At 38.7% G+C, this 18,625-nt stretch overlaps 1 protein-coding gene across 2 annotated transcripts in view; it reads right to left on the bottom strand.

Annotated features, from left to right (window-relative positions):
- Positions 1-18,625, bottom strand: part of daam2 (dishevelled associated activator of morphogenesis 2) — a 102,829-nt gene that overhangs the window by 70,174 nt on the left and 14,030 nt on the right. Inside the window, exon 1 of one of the 2 annotated variants that reach the window (XM_008399652.2) lies at positions 8,284-8,527. The exons of the other annotated variant lie outside the window; for it this stretch is intronic. The gene's annotated coding sequence lies outside the window, so the exon portion shown is untranslated. Of the gene's footprint in view, positions 1-8,283; positions 8,528-18,625 lie in introns of those variants that run through there. 2 annotated transcript variants of the gene reach the window in all.

Below are 18,625 nucleotides of genomic sequence, written 5' to 3'. Positions count from 1 at the left end.
TCCATACTCTTGTTTGAGTTTTCCATAAACCTTTAGTCAATTCCTAAAATCATAACAAAAACTCCAAGTATGTTTAGTTTTGCGTCTGCAATCATTTGTACGATATTTATACATGTACAATCTTCCACCCAAACAGCTGTAACAAAGCCTTGCACAGCAAAGAGGAAAACTTTCCTAACCTTAACTACACCAAGTTTCAGCTAGGTTTTGAATTAATGAAATATTAATTTTAATTTGACACACACTTGTTTTTCCTATTTCCCTTCAGTACCTTTCTGAGATCCTATGCATTTAACCTGACTTTACAATAAAACACACACTGATGAGAACACAGCAGCCAAGTGGGAGAATTTTATCTCCATGCAATTCTTCACGTAAAAATCAATTCCACATATAGTGACGGCAAGCACAATGCAAACACAGTACACTATATCAAAACATCTTAATATAAGCATGTCAACTTAGAGCCCAAATATACGCATGTACACACACGTTAGATGTTTTAGTAAAAAATTGTGGAAAGCCCTGAAGCAAAGCCAGTGTTGTCGCACCTGTTTTGATTCAAGAGGGTTTGAGGAGCAGCTAAGCAAGAAGACGGACGCAAATGATGGCCGTAAAGGGAGATGCTGCTGCCACTTTGTATTCAGATCTCTACTTCATCTTCTCCTCCCAGTCGTCGGGAAGTAGGTCAGTGGAAGAGAAGGAGGAAGGTGCGGCAAAGAATGGGCTGCAGCTCCTGCTTCAACGTTCATTGTATAGAAAAAGGCGTGTACGAAAAGCATTTGTGTCAACTTTAATTCTCTCATTGCCATCTTACACAGACATAGGTACAATGTTTGCAGGAGAAAAAAAAAACACATTAACCTTTTCAATCTATCTAAAAAATTTACAACAACAATTTGCGCATGCATTTGGATTTCATTAAAGAAAGCACATAATTCAGTTAGAATAGTTTGTTAAATGACAGAAACTTTGAAACTTTCATTCTCATATATCCACACCCTTCTTGAAACAATCTCAAACCAACAGCCATGGAGTCTAAGAGGTTTTCCGACCATATTCTAAGTCGGAGGAAAGTAGAAAGAATGGGAGGAAGAACAAGCAGCAACAATAAAACTGGTAACACAGAGAAATATCAAAACCAACAAGACAGAATGACTGCATTTTTAAGGGGCACTGAATAAAAGATCACAGTTGAGGTTGTGGTTCACACTTTTTTTTTTTTTCCCCCACACAATCGTTTTCTGGGTTCGGTTCCACAAATGAGAATCGTTCCTGCATGGTGTAGGCCATGGAAGGAGGAAGAGGAGGAGGAGGAAGAGTAGTCTGGTTTACGTAAGCAGCTGATACTGGGGATGGGGGAGCAGTGCCACGCTGGCACAAACATTCAAAATGTAAAGCAGATTAACAGATTTCATGTGTTATCTGGCAACATGGGGATAGAGATTTTATTGCATACAAATATGTGATAACATGGCAGTTTCAGCCATTTTCTTTATAAATTAAATAGTAGTGCTAGAACAGGAAAGTTTAACTGTAGGAAAATGGATTATGGTTGATGGAAAAATTTGAAGAGATAAAAATCAAAAGTGAAACCTGACTGTATTAAACTTGAATTCCAGTCTAAACCACCTAGAGTAAAAAGAGACCTTAGATTTGAAGCATACATGAGCATACATTAGCTGAAAACTGACCTTTAATGTTGGAGTAGAAATTAGGACTGGTCTTTAACTGGGCCAATATAACACATGGGTATGCTTTGATCTAAGCAGGCGTTTGTTCAACAACTGCTTTGTTCTTGTCATTTTTCCATATAGGCCAAATTAGTGGAATACAGTCCCAACAGCTTGTAATGTCTCTGTCACTTTTTTAGAAGCTTAATTAATTTTATTTCATCCACTTCAAATATACTGAAGACACTACTTATTCGCATGAAAGTTTGCGGTGGTATCATAACAAAATACAAAAAGGTTTAAAGGGACAGGAAGGGGTTAGGAATTATCTGTGCGTTGTCATAATGTGACACTGCTGTGTGAAAGCTGCATGTGTCCTTTGACATGAAAGTGAACTAGTCACTCATTAATTGAACATAAAGCAGCTATTCAGCCGTGCCTTTGAGCTCAGTGGAGCCATGCCACTTTCTGACTGTCGCTGCCCCAGACTTGCCCCCTCCAAAAAAAACCCTCCTGCTCTCCCATCCGACTGTCTGTCTATTCAAAGAATGATGGAACAATCACTCAATTACCCCCCGAAAAAAGAAACGCTGCAAGACATACCAGCTTGTACACTGGAAGCACAATCCCTCGTGGAACCCACAAAATCTGTGGCCCACCCACAGGCCAACTTCTGAATTGTGTAGTTCATGCACACAACATACGTCTTAGCCCGTTATAGCCCAGCGTTAATCAGTTACATTAGAGCAACATATGTGTAAGCACTAAATCACTCCACCACAACACAGATGCACACATGGAAACGTACAAATATGCTGTCTGCTCTTTCTCACAACAAAAGCTAAAGTCATCTAGTTCATGTGCAACTTCCTCAATTACTTCAGCAGCTTGGGTGGGCAGATTAATCGAGAGAAACTGCAACATGTGATTGATCTGAAGCAACTGGCATTACTAATGACAAGATACACCGACAGTCTAAACAATTTAAATGCTAGAGACAAGCAGCACTAAATCCTCAAAATCTAAAGTGCATTCCTGTGTTATGAGTTCAACCACTGCTTCTAGTGAAGAGTCTCAATAGTTAGCAATGAGCTTCAGCCTGCACTAACGAATGACCCGAGCTGACAGCAGTGGAAGAACTGCCATTATTTCACGGTGCATTTGTAAGCGCTGCATTCCTGCGCTCACTTTGAAAGCACGCATTCTGCCTGGGATTTTCATGTTGGACAGCCAGCACTTTCATGAATCTCTACACAGTTTTGTCATGTGGACTTAGACAATAGGCCAGATGATTGGATCTTAGTCGTTCTGCAGAAGCCCGGCACGGTAAGCAATGGCACTGCAGTTTTTAATTAAATTTCTGCTTCCTACAAAGCAAACAACCATATACCAGCATTACACTACTGAAATTCTGCTTTCCAAACCAAATATAAAAATGGTCTCGTATGATTTATTACACATTTGAAGAAGTAGCATACAAAAATTTATCACAGACTAGCAAAGGCTGTCAGAGCAAAATCAAAGCAATTGCAAATTAAATATCACCAAATAATGACATCACATGTCACACTGAGCTATGCTGTCTGCATTGACAAGGACTCACTCCCCTCAGCATGCTAGATGTTTTAAACTGAATGCAAAAAACAGAACTTTTGATTCCTTCAGCAAACCTGATCTTGGACTTGTCGGGAGCACTCAGTATTGATATTTTAGTCTTAGGTGGTTTATTCTTAATTATTAAAAAAGTAATGAATTGATATCAAAAGTTGCACACCCCATCTTTTACAAAAGGACTGTTTATCTCACACCCTTTATCTCAATACATATGTATTCTTTAGAAGACCACATCCAAAGCAACATGCATGGAGAAAAGACGTGATTAGACTTAATATTCCACATAACCACCTGCTTTTCCTCTGGTTTAGAGCTACATAGTCCATGCGTTCTATACACCGGCATAAATGTTAGGATAAGAAACAGCCTGACAGCATATTTAGTCTAACACACAGGTGCTCTCCAAGGATTTTGGAGGTAGTTGATGTGCATGCTCTCTGCTCTTATGCCTATGCATCTTCCAAGAATTAGAAAAAGATCAGACCCTTCTATTCTTTTCACTCTCCTCTTTAATTATGCCTGAAAACTTTGTTTCATTCACTGCTTGCATTTTCCTTCTATCATTTATTTTCTGAACTTCAGACAGTCAGAGAATTTTGCGAGGCAAAGAAAGCTGAGAATCTGTTCAACTTTTGAACTGGGAAAGACACCTTTAGACGGTGCCACCAGTGCATAGTCAGGGGCAAGGCTGTCTGGGTTGGAGGCAAAACACATGCATCAGGAAATCTCCTGGTGGAATGCTCCTTCTGAAACAACATGACCCTAAGGGACAGAGTTTCTCATGCTCCAGCTTTTCTTCATCTACCAAGTCGTCTACCAAGGCTAAACAATAGCTGGAGAACAATGTGAAAGGGGTTTAGAGCTAAGTCAAAGTCTTAATACTAGAATGTAAAGCAGGCAGCTTAAGTATGAAAACACATTTAAAGTACTCTCATTTGTATCAGATCACATTATAATTAATTATTTTAATAGCTGCAATTGTTAGCATAACCTAACCATTTCCATACTTGCTCAAAGGCAAATGTTGTTTTACTAGATTTTTGATGCATGTTGTTCCATTAACAAGCAGCCAATGAAAGGGTAATTTCATATAAGAATTGTCACACATTTTACAGTTCTCATTTAAAGAGAGCAATGGAAGAATCTGACAAATGAGAATCCAGACAGATAACGTGGCAATCCTTTCTTTTCTGTAGTGCACAATTTTAAAATTGTAAACTATGTAACCCAAGATGTTACAATTAATGTTTGTGGTAGTCCACGGCACCCCAGAAAGGAGTCCAGGAAAGAAAAAGATCCAGTTCCAGTGTGTTGCTTCAACAGAGCCTTTATGTGAGCTGAATGAATTTGAACAAGCATTCAACCTTCATAATAAGTGTATTGCAGAGTCAGTCGGATTAAACAAAGCTCCGATACTGTCAAAAAGTAGAAGTGCAACTGCAGACATTACAAAACGCCATTTCTATATAGAATTTTAAAAGCAGCTCCAAACTACAGCCATATTACTGCACTCCTTTACAACAGAAAAATCTGGTTTTTGATATTGACACCAACTGTACCACAGATCAGATCAGGACATTCCTACTGATACAAGTTTTAGATAAATAGAAAAGGAATGGGATTCAGAAAAAGAGAGTGACTCAAGTTTTCTACACCTGTATGTAGCTTTGAGTAGCGCAAAAGGCTTCTTCTCCCCGCCACTCCCCCCCCACTTGTTGCTGAGCTGTGGTGGTCAGCTTTCTAAAAGAAGGCTACAGCACTTTTCACTCACATACAACTAAAATACATTCAGCTGTTAGAAAATATTTTTGGGCAGTCAGACACATTAAAAGTACCATTGGAAATCAATGGGCAACATATCACCAGTGCAATCCAAGCACATACCTGGAGTACATAAATAGTTTATTTTTGCGTAACTCTATAAAAAGTGGAGGAACAAAATATATTTATTTCAAGAACTTGAAAACTAATAATGGGTGTGTGTTTCATTTTTGTTTAAGTAAATGTACAGAACTATTTCATAAAGGTAGTATATTACACAGTTTTATCAGCAGGGGGAATAACTGAATAACTTCTCTGTTATGAATAAAATCAACAACACTACTTGGGAAAAATCTCACACAGCCTCATGTTTAGTTGCTGAAAGCTACAGACAGATGACACTACCATATGCATGAGTCGTTAACTGAATGTAACATCTCCTTACATTGCAAGATACACAGCAAGATAATATAAATGTATTCCAAAATCAAATTAAATGTGCCTGAACATTGTTGTCACCAAATTATTACATTAACCTTTTTTCTTCATCGATCTAACAACATGCAAATGTAGATGACCCCAACTTCTAAATGGATCTATTTTAAAATTATGTAATGTGTTCTTCGATTATAAAGTCTTCTACAACTGTCACTTGAGTATCCTCACAGGTCTTATCGGCTGCAACGTCACCAAAAACACAAGACTGCGAGGCACGGTAAACCCAGTTCACCCATTAAACGGAAATGCTTCAACTAAAACCTCTGGAAAAAGAGTGGAGGAGATTTTCTTCAATCCTCCAGGGGTGTCATTAAAAGCTATTTCATTAAGTTTGATTCATCAAAAAAAAAAAAAGAATGTCATTTCCTGTTGGAGGGAACATTCATTACTGGGACAGACCACATGAAACAGCAACCAGGAAAGTTGATACAGTGCTTCTGCTGATTTTAATGCTTTAACCAAAACAAAATCTTGAAGTTTGAAACAACAGCTGCCCTGCCACACTCAGGCGAATATTGTAAACATACCGGATGCCTGGATTCAAGCCAAGAACCAGACGAGACACAAGATCTTTGAAGGAAGCTGATAGTTCGTTTTCTGAAAAGGTAGTTTTTGCTTTTCCTTAAGAAACATCTTTAAAGATCTTTAGTAGCTTCTTAAACGTGACCTACAAAAGAAGGATTATGTCATCCAAATACAGAATGTGACTCTGGCAACAACAATGTTAAACTTGGTCCTGGATGAAGGTTACACTGCTGACCCAGTTCTCCACAGGGCATCGGGTGGATCTCTGTCCATCACACTGACTGGAGCACTTGCTATTAATATTGGGGCTGAGAGGGAAGTGGACCACACCACATTCCAAAGGTTCCCCAACATTCCCACATATTAACAGGGGTCGGAATGAAATCCAATACTTGGCATCCGTATCCCTCAAACCCCAAAGCACAATCCTGCCGTGTTAAATTGCCATCTTATTTCATCTTGGAGGAACGTGCCACAGTCACGAGGCCCGACTAAAGATATGTTATTATTTGCGGGGGGAAAAACCTGGCAGGGATACAGCCTCGGAGCCGGTTACCATGACTCTCAGGAGAGAAAGGATGCCGAACTTCCCAGAGACTCCATGTCCTTTCAGTACCCAAGGGTCCTTTCATTTTGAAAGAATTGCATTTGAACTCATTCAAATTACATAGATGCTTCTAACTTATGAAAAAATACTTTTGAACTAGAAAATAATAATAAATAAAAAAATATATATATTTGCAAGTTTGTTTTTGCACATGCTTTTTCCCATGTTCTCACAGCAGTTCCCTGTGGATTCACTACCTTGCCTTTGTTTGACTTTGAATTCTTTGCACCACGGTCCAAATAGCAACCAATATTCCCTGGGTAAGAGGTCAACAGCTGCAGCATTGAGGACTGGAGGCCTCTGGTTAATGTCTGGAATGCTCCTTTGGGATACATATAGCCAGGCAAAAAGGGACTTATCCCTGAAGTGAGCAGAACGTGCTTTTTCCTAAATAGCCTGCAGTAATGCTGTGCTGAATTGAGGCACTGTACGGAGGAGATATGCTTACACATCACAAGCTGCAGAAACTGTGTCACTGGCACAAATACAATAGTGTAATTTGCACTGAAGTGGGTGACCTTCTAGAGAGGGAGAGATGCATGCTACCTTTCTTAAGAAGTTGCAAACTATTCCTGGTCATTTATTCTAACTGATTTGCTGCAAACACAACATAAAAATTATGCTTAAGATCATATTAAAGCAGCTTTACCAAACATCATCCTGTTGTCTTCATCATCGAGTTGCCAGTTGGCTGCGGGAGGTTACCGTTTGTTCACGCTAATCCTGACAGATCAGTAGTACGTGATGAATTATGAATTGTGTCTTCTGTTTTAATTGTTTAGTTTTAGGTCTGTGTGTCAGCACCAACATGAGATAAAAGTGTTCTATTTATGAAAAGGTTTTAATGTACAGTGTGCAAATCCCATGCTGACATGCCTTGCACAGACTGTGATGCAAATATGTTCAGTCCTTTCAGGATATATGGAATGTGTGGCTGCCAGGCTGAATGCTGAGCTGACAACCAGCACCAAAGGCTTCGACCATGTGATTGATGTGCAATGAGCTACAGATGGATGCCTGAGATAGGCCTTTTGAACGCAAAAGACAATTTTAGCATCAATCTGTTCCAACTCCTTATAAGATTAGCCCTGAAAGAAAAACAAAAACAAAATAAAACAAGCAGATTACTGAACATTTGCAAAAATTCAGAGAAAATTACTTTCCCTGGAGCAAAACCTCTAGGAAGTATATCTAAAAATAAACCCCAGTGTATCACCAGTCTGCACCAGTAGATTTGGGGGTCCGACAGGAAGTGCTGTCAACATTGCTGAATACAGAGCTCAAACATTAAAACCACACACACTTCCCATCCATGCCTTCATTGTCGTTTTTGACCTAAAGCGTGCCCACAATTTACAACGTAAAACATAGACTGTTTATCATGGAGGAACAGAAGCCCTTTGTTGCCCTGCTGCTGCAGTTCTGCAGACCATCTAACTGTTTATTTTATAGTCAGCAGCAGTTCGGTTTTCCCTGGTGGGACTGAGCAAAAGGACAAAATGCACGGACAAACCGCATTAAACATCTTTTATGCAAGAGAGAACAAAGCTTTCCTCTACAGCCAGGAAAAGTTATAGGCATCAAAATCAAAAAAGTCCTACTTACTCAGTTCACAGACGGTGCACTAAGGGATGAATTTTCTTTTCTTCCCTTTACTACGACTCAAGAAAAAGAACCACTCCGCAAAGTACGTTTACAAAAGAGATTCAAAGCACTCCTGCATCTTCTGGATTCAGACCATTTATTTCAGATTCCATGTCTGGACTTAGTTTTAAAGGGGTTCTTGTGTTTCATCCACTTGCATTCCGAGCTTCTGAGTCGAGCCGTGGATTTCAGCTGACTGAGCTCAAAGCAAAGCGAAGCTGTTGACACTGTCCTCTCCAGCTCTCCCCCACCCTCTCCCTCTTTTGATTGCTCATCCCTCCTGCCCTCCCTTTCTGGATTTCAGCCCTAGCATATGACAGCATCCATGTGGATTTCAGTAACAAGGTGATAGACTTTCTGTGGCATGGAAGTACAGTACAGATGTGAGGCCAGGGGAGAAAGTGAGACAAGAGGAAATGACCCTCGGTGGTTCGTATTTCCCACAATGCATGCAATCGCAACTCCACCCGAGACATTCCTTCTCTGAGGGAACAGAAAGGCAAGACCAAGACATACCACAAGAGTTGCCCAAAGGAAAGCCACCTTCCTGTTGTTGGAATCCTGTTGTTAGCGCAACAGCACAAAACATAACATGGCATTTTTAATTGGAACTAACATCTGTGAACCAGCCAGGAAACAGATTTTTCTGAGATCCAATCAGTGTTCAATGAGAAGGCAAGACGTTGAGATGGCATGCTAGATAGTGATAATGATAATAAAAAATAAAAGAAACACTCAGCTGGCTTTGTCAAGTTCATGGCATTAACTCAGTCTAAAGCTATGCACGGAATTGCAGGGGGGAGGGTCATGTCATAGACATGTCTGAGAAGCAAAGGTCAAGCTAGGATAAAAGTGAGAGGTTAGTGGGAGCAAAGATCAACACCAAAAATTCCCAACTGCACTAGTTAGGACTGACAGCATTCTGCGCATTGCCCCCGAAAAACCTAGAGCCATTCAGCTTTAAAAGGCCATGTAAACAGGATTCGAAAACAAAGCATTATGAACTTTTGAACTAAATATAAAAACCGAGAACCGTGCTAAAGCCTGTGCTTTAACACGGTTCTCAGTATTGATTCTACATTTTGGTATAATGCCAAAAAAAAAAAGCAACCCTTAAATGCGTTTATTTATTTTATTTTATTTTTTCACAAAAATGTTTCAGGTCAAACAAATTTCAAAATCAGACAGATATAACCTCATTAAATACATATGCCGATTTCCACAAGTAAGAAAAGTAGTTACATATGGAAGGTGCACATCTCGTTACATCTGGTTTAAAGTTTAAAAAAAAATAAAGGGGATGTCTAAAGTCAGACAATGTTCTTTTAGTGTGATAATCTGGATGACTTGCCAGAATTGATAGAACAATGAATTTTGCTCTATACCAGAAAATCCTGTAAGAAATTGTACAGTGCATTAAGTTTGTGATATTAAGCACAATGGCACTTTATTTATTCAGTAAGGCAATAATCCAAATCACTCTTTAAAGTTCACTTTTGAGTGGCTAAAAATGTAAGAACTTGAAATGGCCTAGTCAAAGTCTGTACATAAATTTAATTTAGATACTGTGGCATGAGCTCAAATAGCCTGGTTATGTTAAATAATAATAATAATAATAATAAATAACTTCAAATGGAGCTGAACTAATGCTACAAAAATACCTCCAGTGAGTACAAGGCTGATTACCAGTTATTTCAAATGCTAAATGGCAGCTATTGCCGCCAAGAATGACAGAACCAGTTATTAGGTTTATGGGCCAATTACTTTTCACATAGGGCCATGTTAGTTTGGATAGCATCATTTCCATAGTAAATAAAATCATCACTTGAAAACAGCTTTGTATTCATTTTCCTCAGGTTATCTTTTCTGATGCAAAACAAAAAAAGAATAATTTATTGAGGATGTACATTTCCTTTCAGGTTACAAATGACAAAACATTTGTAAACTGAACTTCAGAAAAAAGTTCAGTTTACAAACCGCCTTATCCCTTCAGTGATTAATAAATAAACATTTTACTAATAGGCTTAAGCAAAACACAATTAGATTAAATACTCAAATAAGATTAGAGTCAGATTTGTATGCTTTACTCTCCATTTGCAGCTTTTCTTTTCAGATTACTTTATATTATAGATTATATTTTATGAAGAAAATGCATCTTAAGCTACCCCAGCATGTGGCATGACATGGAACTGACTACTTATAAAAGGTAATTATTTACAGTTATGCTTTCATCTCATTTTTGTTTGCTTAATTCTTTACTAATTTATGCAGAAAGGCAGTTTTCTTTCTAGAATCTCCCTTCTGTCTTTCTGCCTTTTCTGACTTTATTTTAAACACCACAGCGATACTGAAAAAAAGCATTTATCACATTCAGCGCTTTGGAACAACGTCCGTACAGAAGAGCGGTATGTTAGCAAGTAGATATGATCCATTCACTGACTGAAAAAAAAGCATGTCATTTTTAGTCTTCAGCTAACCACAATCAATCAATATTTGCCCATTTGGCAACCAATAATTGAGCACATAAAAACTCCAGCTCCAATCGCCAGTCAATTTGTCAGTGGATCTCTACTGATTACTTTGGCTTTTCAAAAATAACTGCAAATATATTACTTGAAAGGTGCTGTATAACAGAATCTATTGCTAAAATAACAACAGATATCGGTTCCGTTTGACACAAAGATGTATTGTCACACACAAAGTGGAGACATTTAAAAGCAAAGAGAATGTGGAGGAAAAATGGGTGATTATAATGCTATTTTTCTTTTTTTTTTTTTCTCAGGGGACACAAGACAGATGACACCAAGTCACAGGCAGTAATGCCTGAGTCCATTCCTAAGCAAGCCCTTGGGATGTATCCATTAACCCAGCAAGGAGAAGCAGGCTTATCTCCGAGACGTCCACTTCCGCTCCTGCGATTCTCCTCTCTCTTTCACAGCTGCATCACTTCCACTTTCTCTCCAGGGTTACCTCACTATTCCCAAACCTCCAAAGGATACTCCTAGGAAGCCCCCCGCAGGAATAGGCTAAGCTCCAGCTCCAGTCTGGCTAAGTGCACTTGGACTACTCCTGTATCATCCATCAAAACCTGGTAATTGAGGCAAATGGAGCCAGTTTCACATGCTTGAGATAAGTATCATACCCCCATCCCACCACATTATAAGGCCATCCGCTCTATTATTTTTTGAGGATATGTTTGGGTTTATTTTTTCTACTCAGCGCTCATCTATATTTCCATATTGTCACTTGTCATTCAAAGATATGAAAGTGATACCGATTCAGAAACGGGTTTTATGGTAAAGACTGGCATAGCCACTCAATCAGCTGCACTAGAGTGATCAAACTTGATAGTCTGCATAGTCTGCAAAGAAACAGCCTTTAAGTTCCAGAGAAGTTGGCATTTCATTCAAGCTCCTCGTTGAAGAGAAGCTTCAAATTCTCCTCCAAGCGAGCCGCTCTTAGAGCCAACATGGCATGCAGTCATGTTTCACAACATGCCACTCCTCGCAGTATTATTTAGGGTTCTTCTGGACCAGACAGCTCTTCATTTAAGTTTGTTTTGTTTAAGCCAGGAATTCCTCACGGCAGCACTTTGCACACAACCAACCCTTTCACGCCCGCGCAGAGATAAATTGCCACCGAGAAAAGTACCACTGCTGTCACAAAGCCTGAACTCTTGACAGTGCAAATGTGAGGGCACATCCTGTGTACATGGACTAATTGTATGGTAGCTATAAATCACAATTGCTGGGAGCTCTATTCCATCCATCTTTATAAAGTAATCACAGCAAGGCAGCAAACAATAAATCAAAATGTCAATATCCTTGTGGTGACTCTTCACACTCCGCAGGTACTTACTCTCTACTTTTGACTTCAATCTCTCTTAACTTTCTATATGTAATTGTAAAAACAAGGGAACCTACATTTAACTTCAAGTCCAAGATTACTTATCATAAACACATTTTCTTTTTTTTGCTAAAAGTAATGGGCATATGAAGGGTTCCTTTGTCGAGGAGGCAGACTTAATCAGGTCAAAGATCATCCAACCGCCAGCTCCCACAGTACGTCTTGTGTCTGTGTGGATGTGTGCCAGCTAAATGCTGTTATGTTTGGACAATGGCTCAGCTTTCCGCAGACTGATTCATGATAGCCTCATCATGTTAACCGATGATGTAATACTTTGATCGCTGGGCATGAAGGGCATCAGTATTAGTCTTTGATTGACCGTGCAATGATTTCATTCAGCTTAGCAGTGATAATAAAAAGGCTGTATTCAGATTTCTGGTTTTCCCCTTTCCAGTGTGATAGATCAGTTTTTAAGCAACCGTGAAGGGTAAATGCTCTCACACAAAGAGGGTAGCAGCTGAACAATACCAATGCTTTGTTGGTAGACCAAGGGTCTATTTATTTCAAAAGATCTTTTGAAAAAAAGAATAAAAAATTACCGCTGTGTGCTTTTGCGAAAGAATAAGCAAGCAAAACTCACTGGTTTTGCAGCAAAAACCAAAACTGGACGTTTCAGACATGCTTGCAAGAACACAAAAATGTTCTTGCAAGCATTTTTGCTTGCAAGAACAAGCAAAAATGCTTGTTCTTGTATTTTTGCTTGTGAAAAACCAATAGTTTTTCACAAAATATTGGTTGTGAAAAATGTAAAAGCAGTTAAAATCCAGTAATACTAGCGTAGTTTGCAGCACGTTCAAGCTTTTGTGAGATGGATGGATAGAAAATATTCCAAACTCCATTTTATTTTTGTACTGCTTATGCAGTCTAGGAAAATATCTAGAGACTCCATACATATCCAGATCTAACCAGGTTGCATATGGAGTCCTGTTAACTGACTTTTTATTTAATTTTTTTTCTTTAGCCAAATGAATTAAACAGCTGATGAATCAGACAGAAGTCTTAATGGGACAGGAACCGTAAGAGCGTTTTCAGATATAAAACAATCAAGCTGCTAAGCAATGCACATTACAAGTATAACGATGTGAATATTCAAGCTTGGAAGCCATCTGTTGGGAGTTTTCACATGTAATAGTGAACTTTAAATACAGAATGGAACCTTTAAAAGTGGATACAGTTTCTTCATAATAGGCAACACCTTAAGGAGTTCGAAATATGAGATGTTAGGTACAAAGGGTCCACATGAAAACCATACCGCCTATACAACGACTTTTATTTCACAGCTCCCCTTTGGCCACTATAACCCAGGTGTGTTCACTATAAAGAGAACAACAGTGACTGACAGTATAGTAATGTAAAAAACTGAAGACTTTGCTCTTTTTCCAGATGCTTTCATTTTTTTAAAAAGTCATTATTAATTTGGCAGCATGTGGTCTTCCATATATAAAGGAATCAATTTCAGCTGTGCAACCGACACTGTAATTTCTAACATTTACTTACAGTATATGACCGTCCAAATCCAGACACCAGTCTGAACCCAAAGCTTAAATCTACCTTCCAAGTTCAATAATAATAATGTCTGTTCTTAGAACCGATCCAAAGCTTCATAAATCAAGGCATCCTCACAGGTTCATGTGTGGTGAAGAATGTCTGGGAAGGGTGACAAAAATGTTTAGATCTGTTTTCAACACTGGAGATAAAATATCTGCCCACGGCTCCGTGTGAGACCAACACTCAGGGTCAAGACTGTCACAGAATCTCAATAAAACGAGGAGTCATGCCCTACAAACAGGTGTGTCTGCATTCATGGCCTCCCTCCCCCCCCTTATTCTTGACCCCTGTGCTCTAGTTATTGGCGTGAAACTCTTAAAAGGCCAGCAACTTCAGCGGTGGACCAAACAACAAAGGTCAATTTTCTTTAGATTCCAGCAGCAGCGTTATAATAGTTGATTTAAAGAATAAGAGTAAGATGAAGCACACGACACAAATAAAAAAACTCAAAAATGCATTCTGAAAAAGAGAATTTGACAGTCGACACCAAAAGAAAAGTTTTCAGACCAATACTGGGAACTTTCATCTGGATCAGTGGACAAATAAGCATGCAAAGATCACAATAACATGAGCCCTTCAAATTTATAACATCTGCAGTTTTTGCCACGATGTAATGGTACTTCTTGCATTTCAGAGTCAAAACAACTTTAAGCTTCATTTCTTTATTGAACTAAACTGTGCAAGAACATTTAGAGACGACAGAATAGCAATCTTAGTAGTCTGTAATTATATTTCTAGATTTTGTTTAGTAGCTATGCATGTAAAATTGACATTAGTAGCCTTAATTTTAAGTTACTTGTTCTAAAGTTCAATTGCACAATATACAACATTGATTACTTAAACTAAGATTAATAGCTAGGACAAACATTTGCAGAAACAAAGCGTGCTTTTCAAAAATGATGCTCTTGTTCTGAATAACCAACAGGTCCAATCAAACCCATGGAAACTAGTGATGAAAATAAGCATAATGTTAACTTATTTTTCCATTGTGCCCTTATTTTTAATGTGTTGTAATGCTAGGAATGATAGATGGGTGTTGCACTTTGCTGGAGTGAATCTTTTGAGCTCTCTTGGGATGTCAGAAGAATAACAAACACTTCCTGTTTATCTCTGCACTTGCTGGAACAGTCTGTTCTGATCTACTGCTCATTCCAACCATGATTCTGCAGTTATTACTTATGGGTGCAAAGGAGAGCTCGACAATATGTAATCTGAGAAGAAGGGCACAAAGAGCAAATTTAAGAACTGATCGTGGAATGCCCATTGTCTGCTTCCTCCAGCACCAGTAATTTTGTTTTGCAAAATGAACTACATACTCATAAATAAAATGGATTTTAAACTGTTGACAAACACATGTTGCCACATTTCAGCTGACCTTTGTCTTGACATAATCACTCAAAAACAGGGAGTCCATCTGCAAAGCTGCCTCATAAACAGAGGGAAAGGTCAGACATCAAAAGCTCTTGTGGCTCCCTGAACATCATCTACCAGCTTATTATGTACAGATGTAGGTATCAAGCTGTTGTCTGCTGAGTCAACACATCCTCCAGTGGTTACATGTAGAGACAAAGAGGTTTGCAAGATGCTTAAGTTTCAGGACTAGGTCAGAACTACTCCAGTGCCTTAAGCTGATAAGCAAAGTCAGCCCGGCCTGCAGGAAGCTATCAGACCTGTATGTACACAGACGGAATGAGTGTTGATTACACCCAACTTAAACTGATAAGAGCCGCAATCTTAATTAGTGGCTCCATTCTTTTCCATATGTGTCACTGAAGTTAGAGGGATATCAACACCACAAATTTTCCCAGGCTTTAAAATTGCCACTGGGCTACAGAGCTGCAGCACTTAGAGAGATTTCAGAAAAATTGTCATGCTAACGAGTTAAAATTGTCAATGGAAATTAAGTCAAGAAATGGATGATGAATCTATAAACAAATTCATAAATAGAGGTTTGTGGTACAAAACATGGCTTCTACTCAGTTTTTCTCATTTGTTAAGTTGTACCCCGACCCTATGATTGGCCCCAGCTACAGAGCTTTGTAAGCATTTTCATACCCCCTGAACATTATCTTTTTGTGAGAATAGAACCATAATCTTTAAAGTTAGTTCATTGCAATTTATTATGATAGAGCAAAATAAATCTGCCTGTAATTGTAACATAGAAGCAAGACATGGTTTACAAAATATTTAACCAATTAAAATCTGTCAATGTTGTCTAGAACCAACGTTCTCTGCAAGTCTTTTAGGGGATGTTTCTAACAGTTTAGCACATCCTCTTTGTAAAATAGCCAAATCTGAGTCTGATTGGATGGAGAACACCAATTTCCAAGTTTTCCACAGATTCTTAATTGTATTTGTATTGTGATGGTTTAAGAGCCTTGGGTTTGGCATATTTGTTCATCACTATAATGTGGTGTTTGGGTTAACTCATTACAGTTGCATCTGAGAGGTGGGTTTGACAGAAATAAAAGTTGGCTTCCATAAGGCGCTTTAGGACTCGCTCATCTTTTTCTCTCTCTCTGGGAGGCTGGCTTTCCAAATGGGTAATGTTTCTAGTTACACCTCTTTTTTTCTGTGTCATTCAATCTTACCAGCAAGTCGGGTAGAATGTATTTTCTTTTCACAGTGAACAGTTTTTTGACATCAATAAATTTGAGCAAGTTAATCTTTGTCTGTGGAGTCTCCTATTTTGTTGCCAACTATGAGCCAAGTTGGTAACAGTATGGGTTATAATCATGTTGGAGTCTAGACTGCAGACTTTTGCAATCGTTTTCTAGTTCCATCCATCTACCTATGAAATGTGACCTCCTTTCTGTCCCTGTCGATGAAAGAATCTTCACCAGCATTTTTGACGTAGCCGAAAAAAATAGATATTGGTCTCCACAGATCAGACCAGATCTTCTTCTAGGTGTTTGAAGAATCCCCTGCATGGGGGATTTTCACATCCACCTGAAGAATATTGCTTCCAAGTATATCGTGGCTTTACACAGTTTTTAAATGTAATATTTCCTAGCTCAAAACCTCATTTTGTCCAGTTGACTTTAATAAAATATGACAGGATATGGCCCCTGATCACACTAAAATAACTTTGAACAGCCTCCTGCAAGTACAAATCAACTATAGGCCTCCATAACCACAGCTAGTAACAGCAGACTATTAGTGGATTGTTGAAAATTTCTTGAAATCGTGTGTTGCCAAAGCAAGTACCAAATAAACATTGGAATATGAAAAGCCTGGTGGTTAGTGGCTCCTTTTGGACCTGACCTTTTTGGTAGGAAACAACCCGAAATACAAATGCACAGAATGTTCCAAGGAAGTAACATAGCCAGCACCTGAGAACCTCACATTTACTTTCACCCTTAAATAAAATTATGCTCTAATTTTCTTTGGTTATAAACAGCAATTAGGACACAACTCTTAAAAAGCTACAACATAAACACAGAAATCACAGTAATCCTATAGGTATGCATGTTTATGTGAACTAGCATGACCAAATAAACAGATGGAAGTGTGGGAGCACACATTCAGCCTTCTCGCCGTTGTGTGCTTAAGAGAGACAATATAAATATATTCAGTATCACTACACGCCGCGTGGAGTGTTGCTAGAGAGCAGAGGTGGAAGGGGAGGTGTCGCTTAGGGATCCATCGAGCACCACTCACCCACGCGAGTGGTAAACGATTGCGTTGATTAAAGCCAGCTGGGCTCCAAGTGGGCTCCTTCGACTGGAAACCAGTGGCACGTGGCTTGGAAATCCATCTGCTTTCTTAATGACACACACTGACATGCCCATACAACATGTTTGTTCATTTTCCGTTGCTAAAAGTGTATATATATATATATATATATATATATATATATATATAAAACACCCGCAACGTTTGTGAAATCAAGCTAGCAAACAAGTCTCTCCATCACAAGGGTGATGGCTGATGGAGTTCAAATCAAACCATTGTGGCAAAACAAACACATCCACACATCAGGATTTTCCACAGACTGGCTGCAGAAGCAGATCTGATATCCACACTGAGTACTGTAAAACACAAAGACTAAACTCAGACAGAGATGCTGTCTAAAAATGTGCAGGCCTTTAGTCATTTGAAATACAACAGATTGTCAGCACAGCAGGAGCACGATGACAAGAGGTTTAGTTAAAAGAAGAGAAAAAAATAGGAGAAGAGCTTTGACCAGCGCACGCATTTTTTTCTCAAAAATGTTTTTAAGCATGTGAGAAATTGAAAGTTTTGTCAATTTTTGTGCTTGCCTTGTATTTGTTTTGTTGGTTTTCACACCTTTAAAACGTGACCATTCTCCTGAATAATGTAGAGGACAGAAGAGAGTTGTGTGGTAAAACTTTTCAGACCAATTCTTTAAACAGAATTGCATTTCTTTTTTAAGAATGACATCAATGAAGTCATATCTCTTTTTATGTTATTAGATAAAACAGTGAAATTGTAGCATACAATCTCAAGGTCCAACAAAAGGTTTTACTCAGTCACACACACGCAGTAAAGACGTAAAAAATGTGTTTTCATGTCCAGTTTCTGGACAAGAACAAGTTACAAGCAAAGAATGTTACCAACAATATGAGCAGCTGTCTTTTTTTTATTTTTATTTTTTTAACTTCAACAGAATGACAACCTGCTCAAAAACCTTGGCCTCGTACTCCAAATCTGAGTTAATCACATCTCCTCTGGCAGAGACCTGTCAACACACATTGTCCCGATTACATGCCGTTTAAGCTAAATGACCAGGTCCTAAAGCTGTGTCCCGGTACAAACTGCAACAAAAATGTGGGTCAGCAATTTTTTCCCCCCCACTGCTCTTCCTCTCTCTGCATCTTGGTTTCCT

The sequence above is a fragment of the Poecilia reticulata genome, linkage group LG22 (genome assembly GCF_000633615.1).
Source record: "Poecilia reticulata strain Guanapo linkage group LG22, Guppy_female_1.0+MT, whole genome shotgun sequence".
NCBI classification, from domain to species: domain Eukaryota; kingdom Metazoa; phylum Chordata; class Actinopteri; order Cyprinodontiformes; family Poeciliidae; genus Poecilia; species Poecilia reticulata.
Note: the sequence above shows the minus strand (reverse complement) of the source record. Positions and strands in the feature narration are given on the sequence as shown.